The sequence below is a fragment of the Aethalodelphis obliquidens genome, unplaced genomic scaffold, assembly GCF_003676395.1.
Source record: "Aethalodelphis obliquidens isolate GAN/ISIS:26980383/991018 unplaced genomic scaffold, ASM367639v1 scaffold10, whole genome shotgun sequence".
Taxonomy (NCBI): domain Eukaryota; kingdom Metazoa; phylum Chordata; class Mammalia; order Artiodactyla; family Delphinidae; genus Aethalodelphis; species Aethalodelphis obliquidens.
The window spans coordinates 33,926,232-33,954,072 of record NW_020837954.1 but is presented as its reverse complement, the minus strand read 5'-3'; the positions used below and the strand labels follow the sequence as shown (position 1 = coordinate 33,954,072).

The following is a 27,841-nucleotide window of genomic DNA, read 5'->3' as shown; positions in this document are numbered from 1 at the left end:
AAATGAACAATCCCATTTGCACTTAAGGAGCTCCTGATTCTACTGACTGTAGCAAACCACTACAAGATCACTCTAGATGGTTGACTAGTTGTTAAAGTACTTGCTTGTAGTATCAGGAAGCATTTATAGAGAGAAAATGAAGACAGATATGGAGTAACGTAGGGTTAAACTGTGGGTTGACCACAAAAGCTGCCAATTCTAAGATCAGCCCCTTGACATCCAAACAAGGATGATATTCTACTGCTTTATGAAAAGTGAAAATTTTGTTTACTACCTATTTATATTCTGAAGTATGATGGAATATTGCAAAAATGTTTTTCTAAAGTCTGGTAAGTTTTGCAATTCGGTTTGTAAAACAAAACAAAAAATATATATATAGCCACTCCTTGCTTATCCTTATCGTTACCATTTTCATTACTAAATTTTGGTAACAAAGTAAGCAAACTGCATATCTCCTATTGACATAATATGAAATATGACACAATTTTCTACCACTCATACTAAAGACAAGGAGCAGGGCTAAGAAGTCAAGACATTCAAAGTTGGTAATGAATTATGTTCTTATTCTCTGAAGCAGTACAACAGTTCCTGAATAGCATATTTTTAAATAAAATAATTAAGCCACATACAGCAGGACTCAAAACAAAACAACCAACCAACCAAACAACGTGTTTATCTACAACCCCTTCCTGAGACAGTCATATCACAGACGAATACAAAGCACCAGCCTAAATTTAAACTAGATTATCTGTGACCTATGCTCTCTCATAGTATGCTGTATTTCTGGCTCACATTCGATTTTCTTTGTCATGTGTTTATCAGAAAATGAGGAGGGAGACTACAAAGATTAAACAATCATATATTGAGCACTTATTTAAAATAAATGAAACCTGGTCCCTGCTTTCAAGGAATTTACTTTTAATAAATCTTAATATTGAAATGTTCCATTTATAGTATAATCTCTATTGTGAGACCAATTAGCTTGTATTTAAGACTATCTTCCTAAACTCACTAAGAATTTCATTTGAATGAAGGACTGATGAAATCATTTATGTCAGTGGGAGGCAGAGAAGTGAACATGAATAAAATAAGCCATAAGACAAAATTGTGTACGGTTTATAGTACTAGTTGTATTATAGCTTTAACTTACGTGCTTTTTATATTAAAAAATTTAATGGTTCTTCTTGGTGAAAAGTTCTAAAGGGAGCTGACATGACATGTGATACTGTACTTTTCAACTTTATGTATACTTCCACCTCAGATTGCAGCTCAATCACAAGATTCACTCTCTGGGTACAATAGAACTGTAGCCATACCCTTCATATACAAAGATTTTCTAAACCATTACAATCGCCAAAAGAGTTACTTATAGCAGTAGCAATGAAACTGCAGTGACCCACATATATAATTACTTTGAAAAGTCCAAGGACATGTGTTTGGCTTCTGTTACTAGCTGTGAAAATTAACCTCTGTCTTAATTTCCCGATCTTTTAAGATACAAGTAATAATAGTATCTATCTCATACAGATAGATATAAAGATTTAATGAGCTAGTACTTGAAAATTTCTATGATAATGCCTGGCATATAAGTGGTCAATAATGTCAGTTATCGTTGTTACTAGCTAATGTTAAGGCTAGAAAAAGTTAAGAGCCACACAAAGAATCAAATTCATGATTCTGGTCTCATTAGTATCATACTCCAATAAATGGATCTTAGCAGCCACAGACGGCCTATATAAAATTATCCATTCAAAAAATTCAATAAAGGAAATTTTACTATGCATTTTCTAAATACTAGAAATAGCATAACAATTTGATATGGTTTAAAGTTTAGCTTAGAGATTTATATGAAAACAGACTATTCATATATCAGACATTTGTTTGACTCAAATTAAAAGTTGATAGTAGCCAAAGCGATCCTGAGGGAAAAAAAAGGAGATGGAGGAATCAGACTCCCTGACTTCAGACTATACTACAAAGCTACAGTAATCAAGACAATATGGCACTGGCAAAAAACCCCAGAAATATAGATCAGTGGAACAGGACAGAAAGCCCAGAAATAAACCCATGCACCTATGGTCAACTAATGTATGAGAAAGGAGGCAAGGATATACAATGGAGAAAAGACATTCTCTTCAATAAGAGTGCTGGGAAAACTGCATAGCTACATGTAAAAGAATGAAATTAGAACACTCCCTAACACCATACACAAAAAGAAACTCAAAATGGATTAAAGACCTAAATGTAAGACCAGATACTATAAAACTCTTTGAGGAAACCATAGGAAGAACACTCTTTGACATGAATCACAGCAAGATCTTTTTTGACCCATCTCCTATAGTAATGGAAATAAAAACAGAAATAAACAAATGGGACCTAATGAAATTTAAAATCTTTTGCACAGCAAAGGAAACTATAAACAAGACAAAACTACAGCCCTCAGAATGGGAGAAAATATTTGCAAATGAAGCAACGGACAAAGGATTAATCTCCAAAATATATAAACAGTTCATGCTGCTCAATATTAAAAAAACAAACAACCCAATAAAAAAGTGGGCAGAAGACCTAAATAGACATTTCTCCAAAGAAGACATACAGATGGCCAAGAGGCACATGAAAAGCTGCTCAACATCACTAATTATTAGAGAAATGCAAATCAAAACTACAATGAGGGGGCTTCCCTGGTGGCGCAGTGGTTGAGAGTCCGCCTGCCGATGCAGGGGACGCAGGTTCATGCCCCAGTCTGGAAAGATCCCACATGCCACCGAGCGGCTGGGCCCATGAGCCGTGGCCGGTAGGCCTGCGCGTCTGGAGCCTGTGCTCCACAACGGGAGAGGTCACAACAGTGAGAGGCCCATGTACAGCAAAACAAAAACAAAAACTACAATGAGGTACACCTCACACCAGTTAGAATGGGCATCAGAAAATCTACAAACAAATGCTGGAGAGGGTTTGGAGAAAAGGGAACCCTCTTGCACTGTTGGTGGGAATGTAAACTGATACAGCCACTATGGAGAACAGTATGGAGGTTCCTTAAAAAACTAAAAATAGAACTACCATATGACCCAGCAATACCACTACTGGGCATATACCCAGAGAAAACCATAATTCAAAAAGACGCATGCACCCCAATGTTCACTGCAGCACTATTTACAATAGCCAGGTCATGGAAGCAACCTAAATGCCCATCAACAAACGAATGGATAAAGAAGATGTGGTACATATATACAATGGAATATTACTCAGCCATAAAAAGGAACGAAATAGGGTCATTTGTAGAGACGTGGATGGACCTAGAGACTGTCATACAGAGTGAAATAAGTCAGATGGAGAAAAACAAATATCGTATATTAATGCATATATGTGGAATCTAGAAAAATGATATAGATGAACCGGTTTGCAAGGCAGAAATAGAGACATATGTAGAGAACAAACATATGGATACCAAGGGGGGAAAGTGTGGGGGGAGTGGGGGGTGGGATGAATTGGGAGATTGGGATTGACATATATACAGTAATATGTATAAGATAAATAATAAAAATCTGCTCTATAAAAAAATTAAATTAAAAAAAAAGTTGATAGTTACCTCCCTTTTTTAACCAATACATTGTCTAGTTACTGTGATTCCGCAATTCCTTTCTGTTAAAAGGATGCCTACTTCATAATATTTGCAAATATAATTCTGGAAAGAGATGCATGATGGTCATGAATGTCCTGTTAACCCTCACAGCCAAATCATAAGAAGTTAAAATGAAATACTTAGGTCCAAAATCAGCCAACATAATTTTCTATACCAACATAACAACTCTGCCACCCTTCTGATTTATATAGTCTTCACACTTAAAATCTAGGTTCAGGGGAGTTCCCTGGCAGTCCAGTGGTTAAGACTCAGTGCTTTCACTGCCATGGCCCGGGTTCAATCCCTCGTGAGGGAACTAACACCCTCTAAGTCAAGTGGTGTGGCCAAAAAAAAAAAAATCCAGGTTCAGCCAAAATAATATATAAGAAGAGAGTCAGAAATACCTGCCACCAGAAAGCTTTTAACTTCTTCCGCCACCTGCTACAGCAATCACTCCCATTCTCAGGTAGATTTTGCCTAATACTTACAAAATATCTGAATGTCCACTATCCACAGGCACTGTGCCAGGCTTTGGGTACAGTAAAGTTATTGCATTTTCCCCTTCTGAATTTTATAATTAAATTGAACACACAATTATACTTAAAACATAAACAGTAAAGTATATGATTAAAGCCATACAAATAATACAATCATAATGCTGTAGAAGTACAGAGAGAACAGAAATGAAACACTCTGGTGATCAGGAAAGGTTTTGTGGGGGAGAAAATAATAGAAATGAGCTTTGATAAAAAAAGAAAACAAAAGCTGGAGAAGGAGGGACAAGAATTCTGAACCATCAATTAGCATGAGCAAAGACCCACTGAGAGAGAGAAAAGTTCAGGGTGTGCTCCAGAGATGGTAAGAGGACCAGTTTGGTTGAAAATAGATCAGTCCTGAGGTCCAATCATGGAAAGTGTCAAAGCCAAACCAAGAATTCTAAGCTTTATTCTAGAGGCAAAAGGGAGTCACTCAACATATTGAGCAGAGAAATAATGTGATGGAGGAGGGAGATGCAGTACAAGATGCTAGTAGAAAACAACAGTTGGAGTGTTAAAACATGGTTTGGGTATGAGGTAGTAATAAGACCTGAAATGTTCCAGTACAATTTTTCAACCTTATATAACCCAGGACCCACATACAAAGCCTTAATGCCTTTCATGAAGACTCCCTATTTTCTTTATTTGTTTCACAAGAAGAACTGAGTTAATTAGAATAATTTATTTTTCTTACTCTCTTTTGTATCTTTTCTGCAGCAATATCTTCTTGACCATTTCTAATCATGAAATTTTCTTTTTTTGTTTCACAAGAACTGAGTTAATTAGAATAATTTATTTTTCTTACTCTCTTTTGCATCTTTTCTGTAGCAATATCTTCTTGATCATTTCTAATCATGAACCGTTACCCCTCTTCAAAACACCAACCTGTGTCCTTCCTCATTTACTGATCATTCTTGTCTGAACATTCACCTTTGCTTTATTACTTACTCTTTATCCTCTATTTAACCATCGACTCCCACCTAATCATTAACCTAATGACTTCTCTCCAGCTTCATACAGTCAAATAAATCTACTCATACTCAATTTTCTTTTCCATTACCTCTTAACTTTTAGTCTATTCATATACAAGTTCTATATGCCCACAACCTTTAGCACCTTTCTGAAGTCTCTACTCAATCCGAAGACTTATAGTTTGTCTTCCAGGCTCACTGCTAAAACTACACTGAAAGACAACCCTCTCATACTCACTAAGTTTCTATTCCCCTAAGTATTTCAAGATTTCATATACTCAATAATAGCAGCTACCATTTATTTGGTATTTCTTTACGGTAGAAAATACGTCAAGTGCTTTACATGATTATCTCATTTAATATTCAAGATTACCTAATGAGAAAGGCTTTTCCATTTGACAGATAAAGAAAACTGAGGCTTAGAAAAATCAAGCAGCTTGCCCAAGATCACCCCACTAGGAAGTTTTACCATGTTCTCTGGAGCCTACAATGTGGCTCCACTGATTGTACATACTCAGAAACATTTCCCTAAGTCCTTCAATACAGACATTAACCATTTGAGAATTAATATGGATTCCATTTCTCGATCTGAACAATGATAGCCAAACATATAAAACTGTTTATCTCTGTTGACTTCTGAAACTTTGGGAATGAGAAAATGATTTTAACTTCTTAAATCTTTACTGAATGTTTTAGAAGGGAATCTTGCACTGGAAGACTTAACTACATAAATTTGTAAGGTTCCTTTTAATTCTAGGAATCTGTATCAGAAGTGTAACATTCAGCTTTTCAAATTTTGATTCCTAGGAACAACAATCTAATTGGGAAAAGTCTACTCAAGAGTATTCTGAAAATAATTTTGTATTTACAGATCTGATTCTGGCACATTACTTAGACTCTCTAAGCCTACATTTCTTCATCTGTAACACAGAGATAACATCATATGCTTTAGAAGGTTGTGGTGAAAATTAAAGGCCGATGCTTTATTTTCAATAAATTATGGCTTTTATTATTCACTTTCTTTTGTATCTAGAAGTAGTTTAGTTTCATAGGATTTTAATTCAAATCATATCAGCCACAAAAAATCTAGTGACTTTCAATCCAGATCCTAAACACGAATACTACATAAACTAAGTCAATGGGATCCAGATAAACATGTTAAGAACTATATTAAAAACTCAAACTCCCTTCTTTATCACATTTACTCAAGGAATGTTTAAAACATCTCTAATTTTATAAACACAGTATCAACAATCTATTAACACACATTAACATCCAGTACCTTTCCCTCAGTTTCTCAGAAAAATTCTAAAGTCTATTACATTTTAGATAAAGGTATACATAAGCTCCCCTCTCTTAATTACTTTCTCTAGCTCCTCCTACCTGCCTCAGCAAAAGAAAAGCTAGGTAAAGAGCTTATCTAGTTAGTACACAGATAGCTAGGACATATAAAGGTCAAAATCATCAAGAAATATATTCTGGAGACTCAATAAAATATAAAATTGTTACTTGTGTAATACGGAGCACATTAGACACTGGAAAGAACAAAAGAAGAAAAAATAGAGGTAATCAACCTTTTGATCTTGATATAATTTAACCCAAGCTACTTTCATATAAGAGTAGTTAATAATCCCAGGGAAATTCAGAGAATTTCCTGGGTAATAGTGAAATAATTAATGAAGCAACTCAATTTTTAAAAATTTGTCACCAACTTAATATGAGATGGAAGACAGAACATATTCTGGCATAAAGTTACTACCCAGGGTACAGGAAGGCACAGAGTTTTACCTAGTTGCCTCACAACACCTTTCCCTTCCCCCAAGGTCCATATATTTCACAGGGCCATACCTTGTTTTATCTTGTTTAACTTACAGGACACCACTTGCGCTGATTTTCTTACAGGGATGCCTCCTTCCTCTGATTTGATTAAGGATGGAAAGTAGTCAGGAGTACCACTCAGAGTCAGATGCCCAGACAAGAGTCAGTCATTCAGGGGATCATCGAAATTATCATCATATAATTAGTTATTTCTACATGATCACAACCTCACATCTTAAGAAATTAATCCAGCTCTCATGCATGAGCATTTCAGGGGTAACAAGCTCCCTATGGACATATGTCAGTCTTTAGTCTTAAATTTTTAAATAAATAAGCATTTACAGTGAAACCAGAATCAGCTACACATGCTATTAGCTATTATAATAAACAGTCTAGGTGTTATGGGAACAAATTCAAAGACTGTAGGTTTTTACTAACTGCTTAGCAATATTTACCATGTGACAATACTATGTACTATTAATTTCTTTGAAAAAAATTGGGTATTAGAGAACAAATTTTCAAATGAAGGTTTATTAACAAGTCAAGATAAGCAAGACTCAGCTTGAACTGACAGAAAAACCTTAACAATGTGTTCTTAAAATGCCCTCCACATGAAATTACCAAGGGTCGTGTGCTTGTTCAAACCTGTAGTCTCAACCACCCTTTGTCTCTTGTGGAATCTCCATCTGCCTTCCTCCCAAGAGTTTTTCTAGACTTCTCAATCCCAACAGAAAAATCAATAAAAGCTACCTACAGGAATATCTTTCCTAAATAACAATCAACAACTTTAAATTCTTTTAAATAAGAGACAACCCAGAAAGAAAATCAGCTTCAGAATGCTGAAACATCTAAGTGCCTGGCACATAACAGGCATTTAGTCAAAGCATATTAAATAGACAATGTTGAGAATAAAAAAATATAACAACTGGACAGTACATTTGATAATATAATCTACCCTTTTGGCTTTGCTGATTATTTTGGAGCACAGCCATGACCAAACAATTATTGTCTCCTAGTGCAGTGTTCCCTTCAACAGTTTACATTGTAATTATGGGCATCACTTTTGCTCTTCAAACTAAAATATAAACCACTTTTATATTATACGTTAAAATACACACACACCACATAAAAAGAATTTTTGATGATTCAATCATTCAACCATTTTATTTCTCAAATATATACTGAGGTAGCTAGCCAAACTTTACCAGTCTTAATATACCTCTCCCATAATATAATTACTTCACTGATGTGAAAAATATTTAGTGATATCTAATCAAAAATGCCTTAACTTCCATGCCTAGCTCATTATAGTTTCATGTGGTATTGCTATAACTTGCAGGTTAAAAGTAATCAGCCTTGTATGACTGAATGTTTAAACAGATATATGTGAGTTACACATAGGAACAGAACTAAAACATCAAACAAGGAATGTTATTTTGGGCTTCAAATTATTTATTGGCAAAAGAAACATTAAATCAATAAAGGGAACATCTATATTTATAAAAGAGGCAGAGGCGTGGGTCACTATTGCCCTAGTCAGTTTCCTAATCTGCAGAGTTACAGAACTACACTCTGGAAAAGGCCCAATATGTAAAAAGATAAAAATATAAAAGTGAAGTTGTTCGAGTTAAAGAGCAGTTGGGGAGTAAGCCCTGCTGGACTCCTGAGAGCTCTGGAACCCCTAAGGCTCAGAAGAGCACTGTTAAAATAAATAAGCCCTCTAACTCTTCAGAGCTCTGTGCACCTAAAAAGTGACTGTGTTTAAAATTCCAGTGTGCAAATTTGAAAAGATTAAACCTTTTTCCTCAGAACAATTTTTTTTTAAATTCCTAACTTCCTTCAGTAACGTCAAAATCATTTACTCCGGGAAAATAATAACTACCTCCCATAGATCTTTACACCTCCCATGGTCTTCCAATCACTTCTTAAAATGCATTTGGCTCATTACTCCAATTAGCAGAAAATTTAGGGTTAGGGGCGGGGAGGCGAACAGATTTCTCGGCTTGGACAACTGAAGTATGACCTTTGTGGATTTTTAAGTACCATGCGGTGCTTGAGAAAAAAGAAATACCTCCGGTGATGAAATTTTCAAAACGTATCTAAAACTGCGGTTGGTAGAGGCACTCCACAGCCAGCTGTCCTTCAAGAAAATATTTAAAATGTACAAGCTGAACAGAACCACATCTCAACCAAACTCTAACATCAACAACTTTTACCCACACAATTTACACGGTTAAAAACAGAAGAAATCAGTTCGATTTACTTCGGTGGATTCGTTCGATGCCTTAATAATGAATGAATTGGAAGCATCACTGCCGAGTTCTGAAAGAGCCTCACGCTCAGCTCCGCCCCCTATAAAACCTGAAGCTAATTCTCCAGAATTTAGTGTTTCGAGGCCAAGTCCGGTCCAAAGGAGGCCTCCCCCCTTCTTTCTCCCGGCATCCCTCCAGGGGTTGGAGCCCAGGGTGGCCGGGCGGGTGCGGGTGCCGGACGCCCCCTCCCCGCTTGGGGAAAGTTCCGCCGGCCGCTCTCGGGACAGGCCGGTCCGCGGCCCTCGCGCGCGCCGCCGTCACAAACACCCCGCCCGGCCTCGGCGGCCGGAGGGTCGCGCCCCCTCCCCGCGCCGCCGCCGCCACAAACACCCCGCCCCCGCCTCCCCGCCGCCTCCCTCACGGAGCGTTAACCCCTCGTCGCCCGACGCCCGGCTCCGGGGAGGAGGCCGGGCCAGGGGGTGGAGTTGTCGCGTCTCCTCCCGGGAGCGCCCGGGCAGACGCCCGGCTTGTTTACAGGCCCCAGGCCTGGTCGCCGCCGCGCAGGCCCGCGCCGCCCGCCCGCCCTCGGCCCGAGCATCGCGCTTACCCGGAGCAGCAGAGGGCGGGCAGGTCCCTGGTCCGCCGAGGCGGCGGCGGCGACGGCAGCCGGGGAGGGGGCGGGAAGAGGGTCACCGCGGCGGCGGCCGTCCAGGTCAGGCCGGGGAGGGGGCGGAGGAGGGGAGGAGCCGGGCTGCGTCCGGGACCCCGGCTCTCGGCGCCCTCGCGGCTCAGATCATCCGGGCGTTGGAGCGGGAGGCGGAGAGCGGGTCCCGGAGGACGAGGAAGAGCCGAAGATTCATAGCTTTCGCGCCCCACCTGCCTGGCGCCCCCCACCCCCCCCCTCCCCAGCCACCAGTTCCCGAGCTGCAGCCGCCCGAGCACCCGAAGCTGCGGGCCGGGCCGGCTCAGAGACCACAGCTCCCTCGCTCCCGCGCGCGCTCCCGCCCTTAGCGCCGCCGCCGCCGCCGCCGCCTCGAGCGCGTCCCCGCGCAGGCGCGCTCACGTCGGCGCTGTGCTGCCCCTCCCCCACGCCTCCGCCCGCCCCGCCCCGCCCCGCCCCGTCGGCTCAGCCCCAACTACAGCCGCGGCGCGGTGGAGCAGCTGGAGAGACCCGGATGTCGTTGGGCCGGAACTGCAGCGCGGGCCGGCGAGCGGGGGAGGGGCGGACGCAGATGACGTCACTGTCCTACCCGGCTTCTCTCGCCGCAATCGCCTCCCGGCCCCGGCCTCAGGCTCAAGCTGAAGGGAGCATCCGAATCCCGGATCGGAACGGAGGTGCCCCAGGCACACACCTCCCGTCCCTAAGGGCAACAACCCACACACTCTACTACCACCCACCCACACGCTGGTGCAGCCGATACACGCACGAGGCACATGCTCTGAGTTTCTGGCAGGTTTTCCGTCTGTAGCTCATGGGGTTTCCCATCGTATTTATTTGTACTTGTTAGACAGTCACGTGATTCTGCTTCTGGGGACTTCCATCGACCTCCAGTGAGGTTAAAGGAACGAAGGATTTTTAAAAATCCGGAAGATAATCAAAAACGTAACAGCTCCTTCTGTTGAAAGAGATCTGCTAAACCTGATTGAAACTGCACGTGCAGGCGGCCAAAATCCAGTTTAGCTGGCTAGACTACGGAAAACCGGACCCACGCCGGACGCACGCTGTTTGCGGACGCCGCAGCGGATAGAATGACAAACCCTAGGCGGCCAATGAATCAGAACTGGGGAACAGTACATCACCAGCCAGGTCTCCTATTGGCTGGGGTGCTTTATCCCTCTCTTGTCAGAGACTTAACCTGTTCATGGATTTGACCTACACCACATTTGCAGGAACAGAAGTTTAATAGAGAAATCCGTGTTTTAAAGAGATGCTCTGGTATATACAAAGAAAAACCAAACACTGTATTATTAGAGGCAGGTACTTTAAAAAGAACTGCTACTTTGTATCTCCTAAAGCCACTTTGTTGTTCCAACTCTTAGATCAAAAGCAACCTATTTATTCTGTCTCTTGTCATTTAGCAAACATTTAGCTGCTTTCAGAGCTGAAAAGCTGTCTCCAGTTTTTTCAACATGTCTTTTTGGGAAGATTCTGTTCCTTTCACTTTTAGGCCTGGGATCTAACAACAGTATGAAACAATATCACCTAATGATCACTGGCAGGCCACTTCTTCAAGGAACCCCAAAATTACTCTACCCAATATCTTTGGGGTTAGAATTTCTTAGCATGAGATGAAGATGGATCATTTCCAGGTATGGAAAGTAAAAATAAAGTTCACTTGTGCATTTGGTCCCAGTATTATCTGAGGACATATTTCCTAATTATTTCTCCCCACATTTGCCCAAAAAAAAAAAAAAAAAAGGAAATTAGATCAAAGATCTTTAAAACTCTACCTTATTGGAATCCTTAATATTTCAGACAAATAGCAGCATGATTAGCATGCTAATAGGCTCATTACCATTCTGAAACAGAATAGCCCATGTGGCAACCACTATTTGGAGTGCCCTTAGAAAACAAATTTTCGTATTCATAAGGCAGAGCCTGGATAGCCAATGTCACTCTTGGACCATAAAGAGCTCGAAGGTCTTGCCTGTCTTTCTGCTTCCTTCCTTTAGGCTTCCACGTCTTTCTTCTCTCTGTTCTACACTTGTAGGAGAATCTGAGTCAATTATAGCAGAAGAGGTAGAAAAATAGGAAATATGACCATAAAGATATTTTTAAGGAGTCTGTACAGTATACCACAGACTACCAATTAAGCTGCACCTTCCCACTATTTCTTATTTCTGAATACAGCTTGCATGGACATTTTGGTACAAACTAGGAAATTCATGGGTTATAAGATTAACATTTTAAAATTTGGAACAAAGATATCTTAATATTATCTAAATATATATGCTTGATATAGTATCCCCTTCCTTATTATTACACTATATATTATATTCCCTAAATATTATACTAAATATTCCCAAAATATTATGCTAAGGGCAAAAAACAAGTATTAGAAGAGGGGAAAGAGGCATTGAAAAAAAAAAAAAAGAGTGTTAAAAGTTTTCTCCGGGCTTCCCTGGTGGCACAGTGGTTGAGAGTCCCCCTGCCAATGCAGGGGACACGGGTTCGTGCCCCGGTCTGGGAGGATCCCACATGGCGTGGAGCGGCTGGGCCCGTGAGCCATGGCCGCTGAGCCTGCGCGTCCAGAGCCTGTGCTCCGCAACGGGAGAGGCCACAACAGTGAGCGGCCGGCGTACCACAAAAAAAAAAAAAAAAAGTTTTCTCCTCTTTTGAACTACAAGGCTTTGCTTGGGCCTCCTACACACATTTGAGATGTTCATAGTAAGTTTTTGCAAAACATCAGTGAGAATATATTGCCATAATTGTACTTCAGTAATTTTTACAGGTATATTGTGAAACTATTCTACTCTGCTTTGGAAATTTGTTTATATTTCAATTACCAAAGAGGAAGACGGTTTTCTGAAAGATTGGTTGTCAAGTCCTGAGTTTAAACTATATGCCATTAGCCTAGTAATTGCGAGGCTTGGGGTGAGGACAGGAAGTGAGGAATCTGAAGCTTAATCCAGTCAGCAATACTCCTTCCTCTTTTCCTCCACAATCACTATTTTTTAAAAAGAGGTTTGTATTTTTTTTGTAAAACCAAATTACTATTGTGAATCCATCCAAGACAGTCACCTAAGACAGCCTTGCCTGAGCCTCTCAAAATGACCTCAGTGATTTAAGTGGCCCCTCAAGGGAGCACCTGAGAACCCCTCAGCTGAGTCATCCATCCACTCACACTGAGGCCAGTCACTACCCAAGAGCCGCAAAGCCAAGCAGAACACACATTCAACTCTACCTTCCTCCTCCCTCCTCCTTCACTACCTGTTTCATGTTTTTTCCTCACAGATATCCTCTTCTTTTATCCTCCTCTCCTCTCTTCTCTCCTTCTTATTACTCTTCTCCCTTCCTTCTGTTCTCTTTTTATCTCCTTTGCTCTTCTTTTCCCCATTTTTCTCTTCTCACTTTTCCCTAGCCTAGTCCAAATTACGGCTTCTGCTACCCACTTTCTCCTGAAGCAATACATATGAGCAGATAGTACCCCTACACTAATTTTGTTGGTGGGGAATGTACCAACCGCCCCCCCCGCCCCCCTCCTCCTTCCTCCATCCCCCACCCCACCATATCAGGTCATGAAAAACAGCTGTTTAAAGGACTGTCACAGAATGAAAAGGATTAGAGAATCTTATTCTGTACGACATCACTGAGGTGGCCCCATCAGGGTGGGGCAGACAGGAGCCAGCAGGCTTGTGCTGCCATTGTGGCTTCTCCTGGGCCCTGAGAGAAATGTGGCCACTGGGAGCACCACGGGTCAAGCCCTGGATAACCTTTAGGGTAGGATCTTCCCTCAAGAGATTGTAGGTGGCCACAGCCGCACAGCATTGATGTGGATCTTGTGAGACAAATTCATCTGTTCAACGGCTGCTTATTATGTGCCAGGCACTGTGCTGGATACTGGGCGTAGTTAGTGACATCAATGGGCAACGTCCCAGCCCCCGAGGAGCTGATGTTATAATGAGAGATATAGACAAAGAAGTAAACAAATGAACAAGGAAACTGCAGGTTGTGATCAGTGCTGTGAAGGAAATAAGTAAGGAAATAGACTGGGGGGATGACTTGAAACAAGTGTGCAGAGAAGAGCTTTCTAAGAAGGTGGCTTTCAAGCTGAAGGAGGAGCCAGCTTTGCAAAGAATCAGGGGAGAGCTTTACAGGCAGAAGGATCAGCGTGGGCAAAGGGCCTGTTGTGGGAAAGAGCTTGGCAGAAAAGTTGTCTGCAGACCAAAGAGAAGTTCAGCAAACTCAGGCAAATATTTTATAAAGTTGCTCAAGTTTACAATTATAACTTAAGATATTTGGGATACTTAATCCAATTTACAGCTAGGATACCACCTTAAGTAGAGGGGCACAGTCCATACAAAATAACTTACTGAATTGGTCTGGCCCAAAAAGCAAAGCAGCTTGAGAAATCAAAATTAAAAATCAAAGGACTTTTATGCAACTCTTGAAATTAAGAAGCATTCCACAATGCCAGAAAGAGGTCCCTTCAGACAGTCCAACAACAGCTAGAAATGCGTAAACTAAAGTTTAGAAAAAATTGTTTTTCTCCCAATTTAGATAGCTATTCTTAATGAGTAAAGACTAACAAAAATTTGGACTTCTTGAGAACAGTTTTTCTGGGAGTTTACTGTCTACTGTGGGCATTACGGAAGATCTCAAACTAAAGCATACTTTTAAAAGTTGCAACACATTTTGTATCCTTAACAATGGTGGCCTGGTTGAAAACCAGTGATGAAATGCCATCATAATAAAGGTTTTTTTTTGTATGTGACTCTACAGTTTACAAAGCCCTGTCACTTAGACCAACCAATTTTATCCTCAAAATAACCCTTGGCAAGGCAAGGACTGTTCTCATCTTTTACAGCAGAGAAATCTGAGTGTCAGAGAGCTAGCGGTTGCCCAGGGTCACCAAAAGTAATGACTGGTACCCAGGTTTTCCCCTGTATCCTACAGATCATCCCTAGCTTTTACGTGCCAGTAATAAAGGTAGCAAGGAGAGTCAGGAGTGGAAAGAGCATGGACTTAGAGTCAACAGTGGTATGCAGAACTGGCTTATACTATCTCATGAGAGCAGACTGTTAAATTTTTAGGAATTTTGCCAGTTGTTTGCTAAACATGGTCACTGTTAAAAATTAAATTATATAAACCTCCAATTAAATTTTAAATGAAGATAATATATATTATTGAAACAGACTCACAGACATAGAAAACAAACTTATGGTTACCAAAGGGGAAAGGGGAGGGAGGAATAAACTAGGAGTTTGGGATTAACATATACACACTACTATATATAAAATAGATAACCAAAAAGGACCTACTATATAGCACAGGGAACTATATTCAATATCTTGTAATAATCTATAAGGGAAAGAATCTGGAAAATAATATATATATATATATATATACACGCACACACACACACACATACATACATACACACACACGCACGTATAACTGAATCATTTTGCTGTACACCTGAAACTAACACGAAATTGTAAATCAACAATACTTTGTATTTTAAAAAAAAGAAAAAAAGATAATATACATTAAAAACGTATCTTCTAAATTATCTGAATGTATGTTACTATTATCTATGCTCTTGAGGTGCTTTTGTGTATTGTGTCTAAATGGTAGAAATACTCTATGATGTGTTACTGCACATCTATTCCCAATACCACATTCAGTGACTTGACTTTGTGAGCTTGAAACTGGCTGTGGAGGGAGTATTTACACGATGGAAATCAGCAAATGCCACAGATCAAGGCTTGACTTATTGCTTTGCTGATGGTCTAGACTTAAGAAAGTGACAGAGGAACCGTTAATAATGCAAATTATTGCATTATTAATGCAAAAAGCATGTTGTGTCTATAGCTGTTACATGGTGAATGGCGCAAAAACATTCATCTCAGCAAAGAAGTCACTCACATAATAAGCAAGTAAGTTCCCATATACATCTTTGTTGTGTCACTTTTATCTTAGATGAAAATATTAATGAACACGCCATGTCAGAACTACATTTGGAGAGCTGGTTGTTAAACATTTACCAGCACACCACTGGATCCGCTGTACTATGCCAACTGGGCCACTTATAGGTTCTGTGAACTTAAGCATGTCACTTATATTATTAGCCTTGCTTTCATTCTTCACGAAACACTACCTCTCAGGATGTATTGTGATATTTACAATAGATGAGGCACTTTTGACCTGCATATCCTTCTTTCTCCTCACTGGCAGACCCTTCACTCACTAGTGAAGGGTACAGATACATGGTTTCTCAGTCTCCCTTGTAGCCTAGAGCAGCGTCCCAGCCTATATGCCAGTGCGCACTGCTATATCTCAGATAGGTTGACAAGGTATTGGTCCCTTAAGCCCTTGGAATATTTGAGTGAGGCTCAGCTGCTGAAACCCGAGATGGTCCCATCTGCCCAAAGCAGCCCCACCCAGGCACTCCTTGTGTCATTAAAACATTATTTTTTAATTTGTGTTATGCTATGAAAAAGTTGGGTAGCAGTGGCTTGAGGCATGGATGTGTAATACAATTCTGACCAATGGAACCTGAGGAAAAGTTTTGGGGGGATGGATCTCAGAATGATTTTCCTCCCTAATAAAAAGAGTCACATGAGAGAAAGTACCATTACATGTGTTGTTATGTCTGTAGGTGCACCTGGCACTTCTGGACCATCTTGCAAAAAACCAACGTAACAGAGAAGAAGGCGAATGATGGCAAAAGTCTGGATGCTGCACATTGTTGAGCCACTGAGCCACCCGAGCAGTTGCGTACTTTGGAAATTTATATTTAAGGAGAATAATACATTTTCCTCATTGTTTAAGCCACTTTTATTTTTGTATTCAGTTATTGTAGCTAAAAGCACCCAAATACAGTAGAAGAGCTGGTACATCCTCTACACCCAGTGAGTGCTCAGTAAGGTTAGCTAACCACTGAATTGGATCCTTTGCCTATAGAAGAGCTGCATGGTCAGATGTAAACTTATTCTCTAAACATTTGAGTGATTTGTTCAGTACTTAGATTCACCTTTAAAGTTTACCTTGATTCTTGCTTAAAAGTGTTTTAAATTGGGTACTAAATGCAGTAATTGAAAAAAGAAAGCATTTTAAGCTTGAGAGCAATTGGACACAGGTGTTAATATGAATTTTCTTTTCTTGAAGGATCTTGACAAATTAGAGCTCTGTTGCCTGAGAAAGGTGACATAACCCCTTCATGTTCTGCAGAGTAGTATTAGAACCAGTTCATGGGAATTACAGAGAAGACAATTTTAATTCAGTATAAGGGGAAGGGAATGAACTTGGCCTAAAATGTGCTAAACTCCATACCAGGCCCCTTATGAGTGTTATTTAATTCTCAGAATAACTTTGCAAGGAAGATACTATTTTTCCATTTTATAAGAGAGGAAACTACAGCTAAGAAAAGAGCTCATTTGCAGACCTAGGACCCTCTGATTCCAGAGTCCCTGCTTTTTCTGTTACAGAAGCAGACTAGGCCTTCTTGAGATGACTTTCTTTCTCCTTGAGGCCCTTTCCACTGCATTTTCTTATCCAGGAAAACAGAACAATTCCTACAATGGTGTTCCAACTGAAGACGTCTTGGTGAGGTGGGAGAAGAGTTATATTGCATATTACACAGCAAAATATTTCCAAGCTCCATGTAAAATCATCACTTATCCTCGAGTTTTGCTTCCAGCCATCACTTCCTCCATTCTCCTGCTTTTTCCACTCTCGGAAAACTTCTCTCTTCCCTTCTCCTAACACACCATCCTTTCTTTTGGGCACACTCGTTATAAATCCCACTCAGCAAGACAAAACCTAACATAACACCTATCGACCCCCACCCCACATGTCCTTGGAGAGCCTCTGCAATTGGTACAAACAAGGCAGAGGCCTCTTTGTAGAGAAGCAGCAGGTAGTAGGAAGAATCAGGTTAGCATCATAGACTGAAAACTAAAGAGCTTGGGGCCAAGCAGGTGTACTCCACGTGTGAGATCAGGCTGGGTATAACACAAGAGGCAGTGGTGAGAACTGTGGAGAAGGAGAGCATATTTATTCCATATGAAGACATCCAAAACAATAGTTGTTTAATGTTTTAAGCATGTTGGAACCAAAGAGGATATCCCAAAGCCTATCTCTGCTGTATAGTCTGTGTACAAGTTGTTTAACCTCTCTCAGACTTGGCTTCCTCATCTGGAACATGGGAATAATCAACTTGCAGAAACAGATGAAATCCTACACTTAACATGCCACATTGCCCTATACCATGGTGTGTAGACACACAAAAAGATGTAACCATTACTTTTAAGCACATCATGTGATATTTTTAACAGTGGCAACATACCATGCATGCAATATTTTCTCTCTCCTACAGGCCTAAGTCTAGGCCTGTTAGGAAAAGTTGCCAGTTATAGGACTAAACTCATTATTTTCAAGAATTGTTTTAACTTCTAGTTCTTTGGCTTGGTGAGGCCTGTGGGAACTTCTGCATGACCTATGACAAGGACCTTCTGCTGGAGTGTTCTGCCGCCCCGACCAATGTTGACCCTTTTCGTGTGAGTTTCTCCTTCACGCCTCCTGCACCAAAGGCAACTGTTTGGTTCCGAACCTAAACTCTAGATTGTTCTTCTTACAGTGCTTCGAAAGGACTCCGAGCCCTATATTATATGTGTTATAGTATTTATAATTTTTATATTATATACTTGAGTCACCATACATTTTATTCGATCAAAGCATCTTGAATATGCCAGGCATTCCTCTAGATCCTGGGGATACTGTAGTGAGAAAGAGAGGCAATTTTCATGGAACTTACTCGGGGTCAATAGAAAATAAGCAAGGTCATTGCAGAGGGATACGTACCATAAAGGATGTAAAGCAGAGTATGATGTGGGCAAGCAGTATGGGAGAGGGGGTCAAGGAGAGGTCACTTTAGACCGGTTGGCCAGAGAGAGCCTGTTAGAAGAGGTGGCAGTTGAGCAGGACTGAATGACAGGAGGAAGCCACCATGTGAAAATCTAGGGGAAGAGTGTCCCAGACAAAAGCAAAGGCTCTGGGGTGGCAGTGAGCTTGGCATGTCAAGGACCAGACAGAACTCTGGGATGTCTGGGGCACGGTCATGGAGGGAGAGAGAGCTATTTAGGCAGGGTGACTTTAGGCCACAGTAAGGATTTTGATTTTATCTTTAGTGTGATGGAAAACCACTGGTGGTTTTCACGTAGGGGGGTGATGTGATCTAATTTGTTTTGCTCTTGTTGTAGTATGGAGAAGAGATTTTAGAAAAGCAAAAGTGGAAGTAGAAAAATCCTTTCATGTCAGTTTCATAAATCCTTAGAGAGGAAGTGAAATTAGCTTTCAGCTTTAAATGGCACAGTGATTACGTTTTGGTGGTAGGAATGTGGTCTTTTAGAGAGTTCTTGTTACTGGGGCTCATGTTTTCTTTCTCTGGGAACTATACTTAGATATTTTTACGAATGACTCATCAAGTAACTTTTCTTGGTAAGTTTAGTGAATTGTAGCAAAGAGTACCTTGCAGGAAAAGCCAAGTTAAGAGTAGGTAAAATAGACACCCACTTAAGCGTTCAATTTCAGGTGAATACTTAGTGTCCTCAGAAGTATTCTCTAAGAACCTCATTACTCTCTCCCTCTCCACTCACCATTCTCCCAACACACACCTGAAGGCTGAAGACTAAAATTCTGCTAGTTAATTTATGCCTTGTGCTATCCAGTGAGGATGATAGTTTAGGTGTCCCTTACTTAAGGCAGACATTTACATCTTAATATGAAAGTTTTTACATCGTTTTCAGAGTAAAGTTTTAATACTCCAGAAGCAAGGTGCCTTGACACACATTGGTGAGATAGGGTAAAAGAAATTTAAGAAGGAATTTAGTAAAGACCTCAATAACACCAGAGATGAATTGTACTTCCACAGCCATACCCAGGTTCCCTCTTGCTCATGGAGCTGTGAAAGAAATACATACACTTCACATGTCCAGTCTTCTTATTGGATACTGGGTTTTCTTCATTTAATGTGATGGTCATATATTAGTTGTCTTCCAAGTAAACCTAGAATAGACCTTTGGGAAAGGACCATGACTAATTTTATGTTTAATCTTATAACTAGTACATTATAGATATCCAAGAATTATTTCATAATAAAAAGTATTATGGATATTATATATTACATTTGTAGAATCTGTAGCCTCTACATTGATGTGCCAAATAACAATTTCTGCCCGTAGTGTCGAATTCAGCCTAGTACTAGGTGGTGTAAATCGTAAGCACCTACCACTGGAAAGAATAATTCATCATTCAAAACCAAGTACTGATTAAAAACATACCATGTGTCAAACTCCATTAAACATGGAGAGGGATACAAATAATAGCTACCGTAATATATTGCAAATCTCCTATATACCAGACTCTTAAACATGGCATATCAATTCTATTAAAAATATCTGTTAGATATAATTTGTTGTTTAAATTATATTTTATGGCTATTCTAAGTTCTTGAAAGAAAGAATTAATAAAATATATGAAGCTGTACTTTTAAAGTACCATGTGTAAAGTACTTTTACTTGGGGGTCAGTAAAAGTACTGACCTTTATCCAAGTAGGAAAGACATACAAAACTCTTTTGTGTTGTCAATCACAACAAAAGTATGGAAAGGTTAAAGGGAACAATGTGAGTACTTGAAACATGCGATGCCAAAAGAAAAATTTTGGCTTGATATAAAATACCAGTGACTTATACGGCCTGGTGAGTCATGTGTACCATATCTGGGTTATGTACCCATAAACACTGGCTTCAGGGCAGTCAGACTCTTTAGACTGTCATCACTAAACTCATCACGTGTCAGTCCTGCCTGAATTCAAAAGCAAAAACTAAAATACAGAAACACATGGAATTGAGAACATATAAAATTTCTGCTGTTCTACATTTAGATTCCCAAAGGCAATGTTACAAAAGGGTGTTTAAAAGGCAAAGATTGTAATTCTATCTAATTTGGATTAGTTAGATCCTTCTTGGTTATTTAATATTTCTTTGAAGCCTGTTAAGGGCAAGAACTTTTGCTGTCTTCTCAATAAATGTACTCTAATAAACCCCCACCTATGAAAAGAATTAAGTTAATCAAACACCAAGTATAGGATAAAAACAAAGTATGTGACAAACCCTATTAAACATGGCAAGAGATACAAATAATAGCTACCATTTATTGAGTACTTTCTGTTTTCTAGAATCTTTATTTCTATAGTATCTAATTTACTCCTGACAATAGCTCCTCAAGATAGCTTTCATTACTATATTTTACAGATGAGAAATGGAGGCTTAGAGGAGTTAAGTCACTTGTCCAAATTCTTAGAGCAAGTGAGTGGATAAAATCCGAACGCCATGTGACTGTAAGTTTTGCTATTTTTTATAATGCAAAACTGAAGGTTAACATATAATCTTGGTGTCTATTCAGACATCAGGCTATACAAAAATCCTCTGGCCTGGGGTGTCAGAACACAGGGTTTAGTCTTGGCTCTGATGCTTTGCCACTGTGTGCAACTCAGGAGAGTCATTCCATCTTTTTGAATTTCAAGTTTCCACATATGTAAAATAAAGGTGGTGAACAAAATAATTTTTACAGTCCCTTCCAGCTTCAACACTCCACCACTCTAGCAAGGAAAAAACCCTGAATCTGGAAATGGACATCTATTTCTCCAGACTGGTAACACATTAATCCACATTTCTTTAGGGGAAAACATCTCTTCCTCTCTCTCAGTATAATTCCTTCCTCTGATCTCAGAATCTGTTGCAGTTTGGGCACATGACCCAAGTGGACCAGTTAGAGTAAATCCCAGGAATTATTTGGGAGACGTTAGAGGAAAGACACACTATTTCTCTGTGATTGCTAGAAGGAATGATGATGAGAGTTTGGCGCTTCCAGGGGCATGCCCAAAGCTAGCTCCTTTTCTGGAATGTTCAGTTTCTTGAGGCAGTAAATTCTGTTCTGTTAAGTCCGTTTAAATTGGGGTTTCTGGGCTTCCCTGGTGGTGCGGTGGTTGGGAGTCCGCCTGCCGATGCAGGGGACACGGGTTCGTGCCCCGGTCCGGGAGGATCCCACATGCCGTGTAGCGGCTGGGCCCGTGAGCCATGGCCGCTGAGCCTGCGCATCCGGAGCCTGTGCTCGGCAACGGGGGAGGCCACAACAGTGAGAGGCCCGTGTACTGCAAAAAATAAAAAAATAAAAAAAATAATAAATTGGGGTTTCTGTCTCTTGGTTCATAGATGTCATGATAGGGGTAATCCTTGAAGGATGGGTTAGATTTTCATTAGGAGGATACTTTTAAGTAGGGGGAAACTATGCCCAGAATCCTTGAGATGGGAATGACTCCGTTAACTGAACTGGAAGCAAAGTGTGGAGAGGCAATTAAATATATTGAAGGAAAAGTAGTATGAGACCAAATTGTCAAAGGTTTTGAAAACCTCCTGGAGGACTTTAGACTCGATGGTTATGTCAGACTTATTTTTCAAAAGAGGCCCTTATGATATTTGTTTTTTGAAAAATTCTATTTCTTCTTTTCCAAGCCTTGCTATTCTCCCATCAAGATCTTGGGCGAGTCTTTACAACTGCCTCAACAAATAGGATATGATTGAAGTGACACTGCATTACTTCCAAGGCTAGGTCATAAAAGGCAATATAATTTCTATTGGTTCTCTTTCTCTCAGGACATTTATCCTTAGAACCACACTACCATGTTGTAAAGAAGCCCAGGTAACCTGGAGAGGCCATGTGTAGGTGTTCTAGTTGACAGCCTGTATAATAAAGTATTTGGCCTTTGTCCCCAGTTCCTGAGAAGTACCCTCTAAAACTCTGGAATTTCCCCAGTAATAGGAGAGTCTTTGTTATTTATCGTGTTCCCTGATAGTATATGCTGATGAGATGACTCTAATGGTGGGCTCTTAGACAGTTTAAATAAACGAGATGACTCAGGATGGAAGCTGCCTGTGCCAGAAAGACCAAACATGTGATTAGAGCGTTGGGGTTTTGAATTGGGAAATATTATGCCAACCTATGGGAAGAAGAGGGGATCTGGAGATTGAGTCACATGGCCAAAGATTAATTAATCATGCTTATGTAATTGAATCCTAATAAAAACTCTGGACACTGAAGTTTGGGTGAGCTTCTACAGTTGGCAATACTCTGCATACCTTCACACATTGATGTGCTGGGAGAGTGACATGTCCTAACTCTGTGGGGAGAGGACAATGAAAGCTTCACATTTGGAACTCTCCTAAACCTCACCTTAAGTGTCTCTCCCTTTGGCTGGTTCTGATTTGTATCCTTTAATTGAATTAAAGTACAGCACTTTCCTGAGTTCTGTGAGTCATACTAGTGAGGTACCCATCCTGAAGGGGTAGTGGGAACCCCTGAATTTGTAGCCAGCTGGTCGGAAATGAGGATGACCTGGAGATCCCCAAACTTATCGCTGGTATCTGAAGTGAGTGTAGTCTTACGGAGGACTGTGCCCTTAACCTGTGAGGTTGGCCCAACTCTGGGTAGTTGGTGTCTGAAGTCATTGTACAGCCATAGCTAAGGTCCAAACTAACAGTAAGAGAATCAATCATCAGACATGAGAGTGAATAAGTGATCAGTGAATAAGCTGATTTCCCAGCCATCAAGTTACCCCTAGCCTCTGGGCCATTCAGCTGATGCCCTAGACAACATGGACCAGAGAGAAGTCATCTCAACTGCATCCTGCCCAAATTCCTTACCCATAGAATCCTTCAGCATAATAGAGAATTGTTTTATGCCATTACCTATTAGGGAAATTTGTTACAGAGCAAAAGATAACTGGACCATATTTTTGTACTTGTGAGTAGGGTGGAATTGTAACAAAACCTAAAACATGAGGCAATGGCTTTCAGACTAAGTGGCAGGCAGAAGGTGAAAGGACCTTGAGAAGAGTTAAAGTCTAAAGGGTCTTGAAGACCCTGTTAGTGGAAGTTTGCGGTCCTCAAGAAGCCAATTAATAAAGGATTAAAGAAAGTGAGTAAAATGTTATTGGAAGCTAGAGGAAAATAGACTCTTTTCATGTGATGGCAGAAAATTTAGCAACACTGTTGACTGCAGTAAAGTAGAACAAAGGGAATTTACCTAATTGACTGGATGATCTAGCCAAAAAGACTTCCAGGCAGAGTGATAAATGTGACCCATGGCTTTTTCTAGGTGCCTTAGTAAAATGTGACAGGAGAGAGATAAGCTAAAGAAAGAGCTGTAAATATAAAGAGCCAGGACTTGCTGGGTTTAAAAAACAAAAACAACAACCAAAAAAAAAAAAAAAACACAACAAAACTCTTTCTCATTCCGAGTGTCTCTAGACAGCAAATGATGCCAAAGTAAGAAATAGCTTCTGGAAAGAAATCAAATCAAGGGTTCTTTCAGGAAGATACAGTCTAAAAAAGAAGTCAAAAGTGCAACTTTAAATGTTTTTTAAGAATTTAGAAAGATTTAATGTGGTGCCTCATAGACCATTTCAAATAATCACAAGACCATCTAAGAATCTTAATGGCATGCCCCACAGATCCTCTCCATTAAAAAATAGAGTGTCCCTCTAAAGCAATTAGAGAAATAAGATCAAAAAAGGTTAGCAAAGTTAGCAGAAGGAAAGAAATCATAAAGATCATATCAGAAATAAATGAAAAAGAAATGAAGGAAATAAGAGCAAAGATCAATTAAACTAAAAGATGGTTCTTTGAGAAGGTAAACAAAATTGATAAACCATTAGCCAGACTCATCAAGCAAAAAAAGGGAGAAGACTCAGATCACCAGAATTAGAAATGAAAAAGGAGAAGTAACCACTGACACTGCAGAAATACAAAGGATCATGAGAGATTACTACAAGCAAAAATATGCCAATAAAATGGACAACCTGGAAGAAATGGACAAATTCTTAGAAAGGTATAACCTTCCAAGACTGAACCAGGAACAAATAGAAAATACAAACAGACCAATCACAAGCATTGAAGTTGAAACTGTGATTAAAAATCTTCCAACAAACAAAAGCCCAGGATGAGATGGCTTCACAGGTGAATTCTATCAAACATTTGGAGAAGAGCTAACACCTATCCTTCTCAAACTTACAAAATATAGCAGAGGGAGGAACACTCCCAAACTCCTTCTAAGAGGCCACCATCACTCTGATACCAAAACCAGACAAATATGTCACAAAAAAAGAAAACTACAGGCCAATATCACTGATGAACATAGATGCAAAAATCCTCAGCAAAATACTAGCAAACAGAATCCAACAGCACGTGAAAAAGGTCATACACCATGATCAAGTGGGGTTTATCCCAGAAATGCAAGGATTCTTCAGTATACACAAATCAATCAATGTAATAAACCATAGTAACAAATTGAAGGATAAAACCATATGATCATCTCAATAGATGCCGAAAAAGCTTTTGACAAAATTCAACACCCATTTATGATAAAAACTCTCCAGAAAGTAGACATAGAGGGAACCTACCTCAACATAATAAAGGCCATATATGACAAACCATAGCCAACATCGTTCTCGATGGTGAAAAACTGAAGCCGTTTCCTCTAAGATCAGCAACAAGACAAGGTTTCCCACTCTCACCACTATTATTCAACATAGTTTTGGAAGTTTTAGCCACAGCAATCAGAGAAGAAAAAGAAATTAAAGGAATCCAAATCGGAAAAGAAATAAAGCTGTCACTGTTTGCAGATGACATGATACTATACATAGAGAATCCTAAAGATGCTACCAGAAAACTACTAGAGCTAATCAATGAATTTGGTAAAGTAACAGGATACAAAATTAATGCACAGAAATCTCTTGCATTCCTATACACTAAGAATGAAAAATCTGAAAGAAAATTAAGGAAACACTCCCATTCACTATTGCAACAAAAAGAATAAAATACCTAGGAATAAACTTACCTAAGGAGAGAAAAGACCTGTATGCAGAAAACTATAAAACACTAATGAAAGAAATTAAAGACAATACAAACAGATGGAGAGATATGTCATGTTTTTGGATTGGAAAAATCAACATTGTGAAAATGACTATACCACCCAAAGGAATCTACAGATTCAATGCAATCCCTATCAAACTACTAATGGCATTTTTCACAGAACCAGAACAAAAAATTCTACAATTTGTATGGTAACACAAAAGACCCCAAATAGCCAAAGCAATCTTGAGAAAGAAAAATGGAGCTGGAGGAATCAGGCTCCCTGACTTCAGACTCTATTACAAAGCCACAGTAATCAAGACACTATGGTACTGGCACAAAAACAGAAATCTAGATCAATGGAACAGGATAGAAAGCCCAGAGATAAACCCATGCACATATGGTCACTTTATCTTTGATAAAGGAGGCAAGAATATACAGTGGAGAAAAGACAGCCTCTTCAATAAGTGGTGCTGGGAAAACTGAACAGCTACACGTAAAAGAATGAAATTAGATCATTTCTTAATGGGGCTTCCCTGGTGGTGCAGTGGTTAAGAATCCACCGGCCAATGCAGGGAACACGAGTTCGAGCCCTGGTCTAGGAAGATCCCACAGGCTGCGGAGCAACAAAGCCCATGTGCCACAATTACTGAGCCTGCGCTCTAGAGCCTGCGAGCCACAACTACTGAGCCAACATGCCACAACTACTGAAGCCTGTGCATCTACAGCCTGTACTCTGCAACAAGAGAAGCCACCACAATGAGAAGCCCGCACACCACAATGAAGAGTAGCCCCTGCTTGCAGCAGCCAGAGAAAGCCCACACGCAGCAACAAAGGCCCAACACAGCCCAAAATTAATTAATTAATTAAATTTTAAAAATTATAAAAAAAAGAACACTTCCTAACACCATACACAAAAATAAACTCAAAGTGGATTAAAGACCTAAATGTAAGGCCAGACAGTATAAAACTCTTAGAGGAAAACATAGGCAGAACACTCTAGGACATAAATCACAAGATACTTTTTGACCCACCTCTTAGAGAAATGGAAATAAAAACAAAAATAAACAAATGGGACCTAATGAAACTTTAAAGATTTTGCAGAGCAAAGGAAACCATAAACAACAAAAAGACAACCCTCAGAATGGGAGAAAATATTTGCAAACGAAGCAAGAGACAAAGGATTAATCTCCAAAATATACAAGCAGCTCATGCAGCTCAGTATCAAAAAAAACCCAACCTAATCCAAAAATGGGTGGAAGACCTAAATAGACATTTCTCCAAAGAAGATATACAGATTGCCAACAAACACATGAAAGGATGCTCAACATCACTAATCATTAGAGAAAGGCAAATCAAAACTACAATGAGGTATCACTTCACACCGGTCAGAATGGCCATCATCAAAAAATCTACAAACCATAAATGCTGGAGAGGGTGTGGAGAAAAGGGAAACCTCTTGCACTGTTGGTGGGAATGTAAATTGATACAGTCACTATGGAGAACAGTATGGAGGTTCCTTAAAATACTAAAAATAGAACTACCATATGACCCAGCAATCCAACTACTGGGCCTCTACCCTGAGAAAACCATAATTCAATGTTCATTGCAGCACTATTTACAATAGCCAGGTCATGGAAGCAACCTAAATGCTCATCGACAAACAAATGGATAAAGAAGATGTGGCACATATACACAATGGAATATTACTCAGCCATAAAAAGAAATGAAATTGAGTTATCTGTAGTGAGGTGGATGGACCTGGAGTCTGTCATACAGAGTGAAGTAAGTCAGAAAGAGAAAAACAAATAATGTATGCTAACACATATATATATGGAAGCTAAAAAAAAAAAGGTTCTGATGAACCTAAGGGCAGGACAGGAATAAAGATGTAGATGTAGAGAATGGACTTGAGGACACGGGCAGGGGAAGGGGTAAGCTGGGATGAAGTGAGAGAGTGGCATGGACATATATACACTACCAAATGTAAAATAGATAGCTAGTGAGAAGCA

At 39.9% G+C, this 27,841-nt stretch overlaps 1 protein-coding gene across 1 annotated transcript in view; it reads right to left on the bottom strand.

Moving 5' to 3' along the window:
- The window catches only part of PPM1A (protein phosphatase, Mg2+/Mn2+ dependent 1A), a 43,277-nt gene extending 33,161 nt beyond the window's left edge, over positions 1 to 10,116 (bottom strand). Inside the window, exon 1 of the mRNA XM_027111412.1 lies at positions 9,804 to 10,116. The gene's annotated coding sequence lies outside the window, so the exon portion shown is untranslated. The remainder of the gene's footprint in view (positions 1 to 9,803) is intronic.
- Positions 10,117 to 27,841: the final 17,725 nt, after the last annotated feature.